Here is a 7,690-nt window from a genome sequence, read left to right on the forward strand (position 1 = left end):
AGAGTCTGTGTCTCTATTATGCTGTTTATGTTTCAGTGACATGGAGCTTTGTGGCATCAAAAAAGGTTGCTCCAAGGTCCTAATGCCCTCACACACCATATCGTCACAAATGGGCCAAATCAGGTAAAGATGACAGATTTCCTTCCCTAAAAGGCATTAGAGAGTGACCAACTGTCAATTGGTTCAGTAACCTAGCTTTTTCTTTTAAATTGAATTAATTATTTTATTACTGAATTCAAATTTCGCCATCTGCTCTGGTGGGATTCAAACCCATGTCATCAGATTATTAGCCTGGATTGTTAGGTTAACAGCTCAGTGACATTACCATCGCATCACTGTCTCCCATGCACACCTTGCTTGGGCACTATTTCATAGACAATCGTACCATGACAGCACTTCATACAAGATTGTTCTCTTATGCCTGAGTCCAGGGTGTGTTTATCGACTAGCCATGAAGGAAATCACAGATGACCCTCATTACTGATGTACCTTGCTATTGCACCAAATTCTAACACGTTTCCCTTTCCAGGGATCCATCAGTGGTTTTAGCAGCTCAATGTATTCAGTGTTGAAAGGGAAGGATAATTAGAGCTGAAACAGCTTCAACACCATTGTGAAGAAATTTGTACTTCACTTAAACTCTTAAAAAACACAGCAGTACACACTGATAAGACAGTGACTGGAGCAAAGATCCTTTCCAATTTTGGCAGTTGAAACACCTTTCGTCCCAAAATAGGCCTTATTATAATTTAACCAAGAAAGAAAACATAGATAGCAGCATAAACAGAAACAAAGTAGATGGAATCTGAAGCTCTGTTTATCTAAAGATTGAAGTGGAGGAATGGCTTAAACTATCAAAATCTAAATGACTAACTACTTGTTTGATTGAATTGCAGCCAATGTTATTGGTTGAGTGTCATCATGACATTTGTCATGAGGTAAAAGGTTTTTGATTTCTTTATTTTCTTTGTGTCTTTATTGTGTATTTTCAAGTCAAAGCTAATTATTATGATTAAAGATTTTTGCACAATCTGTTTGGTAACTCTCTTAAGGTTCTGAAAAGCTACAAACAAGTAAATGTGATACTTCCACCACTATCCCCATGGATTTTGCAAAATCAGAGAGAAGTTTCCTAATTTGTAAAAAGTAGGTACCTATGTTACAAGAAGGCCAATAAAAGGTGGAAAAACAAGTTGGGGGTCTCGCTGGGAAATGAATTGAAGCTGCCTGTTGTGGTCACCTTACAAAAGGAGGAGGTGATGGATGTACTTGGGGTAAGTGTTTGGAATTCCAGGCAATTACCCCATCCTGGGCTCTCAGGCAGTCCAAACACCTGCTGCTAGCTCTGTGCATTTACAGCTGCAAGCATAGATGTTCTTTGAGAAATGAAATCAACTGGGAGTTCCTGTCCAGCAGTCACCAGCACATTGCCCTGTGATGGGCATGCAGGAGATCCCCTTCCATAAGGTGATCACAGACAACCTAGCTGAGACTTGAGCTTATCTGCATTTTAGCATACCTTAAACCGTTGTGGTGATATATAAACTGAAGTTCCAGCTGAGTGCTCAAGAATGACATTGCTTCTCTTGGACGAGCAATTCAGTTTTGGTAACATTCATTTGCAAATCCAAAATGTTCATATTAGGCAATCTCACAAGACTTAGGGTGACTTTCCTTCTACACCGTGTTTGGGGGTCTTGAGGTGACTAAATAGTCCAGTACTCAGCACACCCTTCCACAGGTAGGGCAGGTGATGTGTCCTGGACCCTGTGGGTGGGATGTTTGGGTATGTGTATGCTCCTCCGACTGTTCCATTGGGTCTGTTGGAGACCCTCAAAGTGGTAACCCCTTTTGTAGACATTTCCCCTCCAATTTGCCTCTGTATGGGTCATTAGCTTTGTGTTGGGTTTAAGATCTTTGTCATCAAATTCTGTGTTCCTCAGCTGGCCAAGGCTGCACTGGCACACTGGAGGCAATGTAGATTTTCATTGCTGATTTCTGCCCTTGATGCATTATATCTCAGAGTTATTGATTAAGGAGGATTCTTGCAATGGCTTCACTTTTGGTGATAGGAAGGAGGCCACCTCTGTATATACCACAATTGGTCTTATCTCCCTTCTTAAAGATGGTTGCATTAGGGTGTCACAAAGACCCTCTGGCATATCCTCTTTCTTACAGATGAGGGAAATGAAGTTATCTGCACAAGCCAGGAGTGTTTCTCTAATGCATTGTTATATTTTGGCTAGGATTTTGTCTACATTGGCAGCCTTGTTGGTTCTCAGGTGTCAGATGTTCTTTTCAACTTCAAGTCCAGCTGGGTTTGTGCTGAGATAGAATCATAGAGTCCCTACAGCATGAAAACAGGCCCTTCAGCCCAACAAGTCGACACTGACCCTCCAAAGCGTAACTCACCCAGACCCATTCCCCTACTGCTCTACATTTACCCCTGACTAATGCATCTAACCTACACATCCCTGAACACTATGGGCAATCTACCACGGCCAATTCACCTAACCTGCACATCTTTGGATTGTGTGAGGAAACCACAGCACCCGGGGGAAAACTACAAAGACACGGAGAATGTACAAACTCCACACAGGCAGCCACCTGAGGCTGGAATCAAACCTGGGTGCCTGGCGCGGTTAGGCAGCCACCATGCTGCCCCTGCAAGATGGTGGTGGGCAACATACTGTATGATTATGTTGACAGCAGTTACATTGAGGACTAAGTTTCTAATGAGGAATCCTCAAAACGGTCTTTCCAACGAGTGCTTACTATCCTTGATGACCACCATTCTATTCTTAATTTACAAATGGGGTAGATGTTTGGATGCTTGGACTTTGTATCATCTTAGGTGTCTATAGCCATCCATATCATGGCCATCAGTAAATGTCTGGATTTCCTACACGCTTTCCACCATTAGAGCATCCTTTAGATGATAGGTTTTTCATTGGATTTCAGCCTTCATTTGCCTGATTTCTTTTCTCCATTTTGATGATGCTTGTAATACCAGAATGCCTTGCATTTGTGATTCAATAGCTGTTGGATCTCCTGATCGCCTGTTTCACTACCCAATCCAAATTGAACCAAATGTTAAGCTGCCTCTTTTACAGTAAAAGCGTGGCCCCACATTTGTCATGCATCTACAGTACACACCACAGTTATCATTTTATGGTTAAGTTTAATACACTGCATCAGCATTGGGCTTAACATTGAGGAGAATTGCCACATCATCAAAAGTGAATATTTATAGAGTTTTACCCCAGGACTCCAAAATCAGGTCAGTTTGGCCCACACAAAATTGATATATTTAAGCTGAAAGAATGAAATGATATTGCCACAAAATTGGTGAATATATCACAAATGTTTTATGCAGTATCTAATGGTCATGAAAAGGTTTCCACTGAGTTCCTGGATCCTACATCAAACCAGTTTAAGATTATGCATTGAATTAATCAAATACTGGAATGTATCTCAAAAACATTTGATTTCAGTCAAAACAAGTTTGGTCTTACCTTCTTTAGTTTATTGCTCATGTATTTCTTAAATTGTTGGGTTCTGGGTTTGTTGTCTTCAAACTGTCATTGATGTGCTGAAGGGGATTCTGAAAGCAATAATGAGAATGATTTCAAAGAGTAAGTCTTCACAAGCAACTAATTGGATTTGATGAATTTCCACTGGAAGAAAGATAATAGACATGATGCAATGATTAATGCCATAATAACATTGATGTAAATTTATCTTTAAATTGTTAAGCGCCATAAATAATGATAAGGATTTTGTTTTCTCTGTAACATAGCATTGAAGGCTGAGGGGTGACCTTATATAGGTTTATAAAATCAGAGAGGCATGGATAAGGTGAATGGCAAAGGTCTTTTTCCCACGGTACCATGAGTCTAAAGCTAGAGGGCATAGTTTTAGGATGAGAGGAGAAAGATTTAAAAGGACCTAAAGGACAACCTTTTCACACAGAGGGTGGTGTGTACATGGAATGAGCTGCCAAAGGAGGTGGTGGAAGCTGGTAGTATTGCGACATTTAAAAGACATCTGGATGGGTGTATAAATAGGAAGGGTTTAGTGGGATATGGGCCAAATGCTGCCAAAAGTGACTAGAGTAATTTAGGATATCTGGACGGCATGGATGAGTTGGACCGAAGAGTCTATTTCCATGCTGTACAGTTCTATGACTCTATGACTCTATTACTGGCATTTCTGATCCGACTCTTCTGCCTCCATATCCTGATGTTAACTTTCAAGTTGTACACTGGGAGGAGGAAGTAGGGTCCTTCTTTAAGTGTGCAACTTGAGTTAAATCAACAGAAACATGTGATCTCGGCGTTCTGACTGCAGTCGTTGGGAGAATGGAGAAGGAAACAGGTCTCAACCTAATGGGAAATGGGCAGTGGATCAGAAGAGCTATAGGCAAACTCATACAAAAATTGATTTTGGGTTTCATTGAGAAGCACAAGACACATCAGAGTAAATCATTGATTCAGTATTCATGAGAACAACGTTCTGTTTCCTCGTTTCCTCAGAAATGCAAATGAGTTAACTTAACTGCCTGAAAAGTAAAATTGAATTTCTTTTTTTCTCATCTGGAGCTGAGCCTTGTCAGGCCAAAACATTTCTTGGTCATTAATCACATGAATCACAGGAGCCTACATCATCTACTTGTGATTAAATTAAGAGCAGTAGTGGACTAGATTTTAGATTATGTATAAGTCAACAAGGAAAGATGCTTTGGTCTTCTGCCTGGATGCTAATTCAGTGGCAAGCTTTTGTGTGGGACTAGTAAAATTGTAAATCCTACAAGGGATTTTCCACTGAGAGAATGTTTGGGAACCAAAAGACACCAATTTAAGATATGATTTGGAGATGCCGGTGTTGGACTGGGGTGTACAAAGTTAAAAATTATTATTAAATTAATAAAAAATTAAAAATTATTTAACCTGTTGGACTATAACCTGGTGTTGTGCAATTTAAGATGTTTCAAAATAACCATCAAGGAAAAGCATTCTTTATGATGTAAATAACTTCATGAAAGGAAGTAGATTCAAAAGAATCTTGAATTGGAAAAACACTCAAAAATTGCAGACCTATGAGAAGTAACCTGGAGATTGGGGTTAATTGATTATTTCTTACAAATAGCTGGCTCCAGTGCAATGGGATGGATGATTACATTCTGTGTGGTGTAATTCTATGGCTTGACAAGACCTTGGTGTGTCAAATGTTTCTGTAGCAACTAGTGACCTTTGAAATGTCAGGTGACATGTTACATCAATGTTGTCTTCAGGAAAATAATCTATTGAAATGTGGATTAACTGGAAAGTCTTGATAATTTTACTGTTAACACAGTAGGTGGGGTGGACTTAGCAAATGCAACATGCATAACCTGGCTAGAGGCTGGAATCACTTCTCTCGGGACACTATCATATCACCCATGTCTTCCTTATTGTTTGAAGGTTCTCATTCAGTGGAAGCTCAATGTGGTATCCTGAAGCTTATGCAACATAGAGGGAAGCAGTATGATAGGAACACAAGAATGAAGGGTGAGAAGTAGGCCATTCAGGCAGCTCCACCGTTCAATGAGATCATAGCTAATCTTTTGCCTAATTTCATATACTTGCCTTTGATTAGATTCCCTACAGTATGAAAACAGGTCCTTCAGCCCAACAAGTCCACACTGACCCTCCAAAGAGTAGCCCACCCAGACCCATTCCCCAATCTTGTATTTACCCCTGACTAATGCACCGAACACTATGGGCAATTCAGCATAGCCAACTCACCTGACCTGCACGTCTTTGGATTGTGGGAGAAAACCGGAGTACCCGGAGGAAACCCACACAGACACAGGGAGAAAGTGCAAACTGCACACAGACAGTCACGCAAGGCAGGATTTGAACCCAGGTCCCTGGCGCTGTGAGGCAGCAGTGCTAACCACTGAGCCACAGTGTTGCCCTATTCCCTTGCCCCATATTCCTCAATACCTTTGCTTAATAAAGTGTTTTCAATCTCAGATTTAAAATGAACAACTGATTCAGCATCCAATGCCATTTGTGGAAGAGAGTTCCAAATATCTACTGTCCTTTGTGTGTAAAAGTGCTTCCTAACATCTGACCTGAAGGTCTGGCTGTAATTCTCAGACTGTATCCCCTAGTTCGAGATATGGGTGAATAAAAGTGTAACCAGTTAATTAGAAATTTGTAATGTGTAAAAATTGTATAAAACCATTGTTTTTGTGGCAAAGATTTGAGTTGTACACTATCTTTGACAGGTATACCTCCCATGCATGTATAAGAAAAATTTGAAAAAAGAAACCTGACTTTCATTTGGTCTGAATGATTAAAGAGATTAAATCACTCCCTCATGCACATTAGTGAAATGGAAGACCTTGCAACAGGTGAGCTTTAACTTTTACAATCCCCCAAGAACTCTGTGCTCATTCAGTCTTGCACATTGTCAATTTTCACTACTCTATCATTAACAACTGCCCCTTTCAGTGCTTAAGCCCTCAACTCTGTAATTCCTTCTCCAAATCTCCCTGCCTCTCAACCTCACTATCTTTTTACAAGACAATTCCTAAAATGTATTTTTTTGACAAAGTTTTTGGTCACCTGATCTAATATCTCCTAATATAACTTGATATCAGTTGTTATCTATTTCTGTTCCTGTGAAGTGCTTTGGACTCTAACTATGTTACAGGCACTATCTAAATACACATTGTTGCTGTTGCAGTTGGAAGATGCAACTTGACACCAATATAACGAGAACTCACGTGCTTAAATCAGAAAAGTAGAATATTAAAGAATTTCGAGATTACTGTCCTTTTAAATTTCCATTCATGCAACTAATCAGAAAGAAGTTTACCTTGTATAGATTTTATAAAGTAGATTTTTTACTCCAATGACATTTCCATTTCTGGCTGATGTTTGATACCAGGTCCTCTTGAGATTTACCTACAGGACAGAGAAAATTGTTTTGAGTCTACAATGGCATGCAACTGAGTGGAAAGTATTTTCATTAGGCTGTTCTGAATTATGGTCAGATCAAGTCAATGTTTAACTTCAAGTTGATAACACTATGTTTTGTGTTACATATTGATCTGAATTTTATTCTGCTGCAATCACCCCCATTCTAATCTTCAAAGTGTTAATCTCAAATGGTTTGACTACACACTTCACTCTGCATGAAACTGTTACCCCTCAGCTCCTTTTTAAATCTTTTCCCATTCACCTTAAACTTATGTCCTCTAATTTTGGACTCCCCCACGTGGGACATGGATAGGGTCATTGGCAATGTCTTTTTCCTATGGTGGGGTCATGGGTGCCTGGAACGATCTACCAGGGAAAGTGATGGCAGCCGTACAATTACAGCATTTAAAAGACATCAGGATAGGTATATGAAAAGAAAGCTTTTTACAACGATACGGGCAAAAGGCTGGCAAATGGGACTGGGTCAGATTGGTGTAAATGGTAATTTTGGATCATTTGGACTAGAGGATCTGTTTTCATGCTGTATGATGGTATGACTCCATTCTCAATTAGGAGAGTTCATTGTCTTTTTACCCAAGAATGGAGTGGAAGGCCTAAATTGCCAACCTGCAGACTGTGAATCTGCAAACAAGTGAGTAATGCACAAAAGATTCCAACCCACACAGGCAGATAAAGGGCTGGTATAAAAGTAGTCATTA

At 39.9% G+C, this 7,690-nt stretch overlaps 1 long non-coding RNA gene across 2 annotated transcripts in view; it reads right to left on the bottom strand.

The window, feature by feature from the left end:
- LOC122558664 (uncharacterized) overlaps nt 1–6,994 on the bottom strand; it is a 67,962-nt gene extending 60,968 nt beyond the window's left edge. For both annotated transcript variants that reach the window (XR_015759851.1, XR_015759852.1), the window contains exons 1-2: nt 6,868–6,994; nt 3,516–3,604 (exon numbers count right to left, since the gene is read on the bottom strand). This is a non-coding gene — a long non-coding RNA (uncharacterized LOC122558664). The remainder of the gene's footprint in view (nt 1–3,515; nt 3,605–6,867) is intronic.
- Between the last annotated feature and the right edge of the window lie 696 nt (nt 6,995–7,690).

This window comes from Chiloscyllium plagiosum, unplaced genomic scaffold, assembly GCF_037043375.1.
Source record: "Chiloscyllium plagiosum isolate Xiang-an unplaced genomic scaffold, Cpla_swu_hap1 HiC_scaffold_17, whole genome shotgun sequence".
NCBI lineage: Eukaryota > Metazoa > Chordata > Chondrichthyes > Orectolobiformes > Hemiscylliidae > Chiloscyllium > Chiloscyllium plagiosum.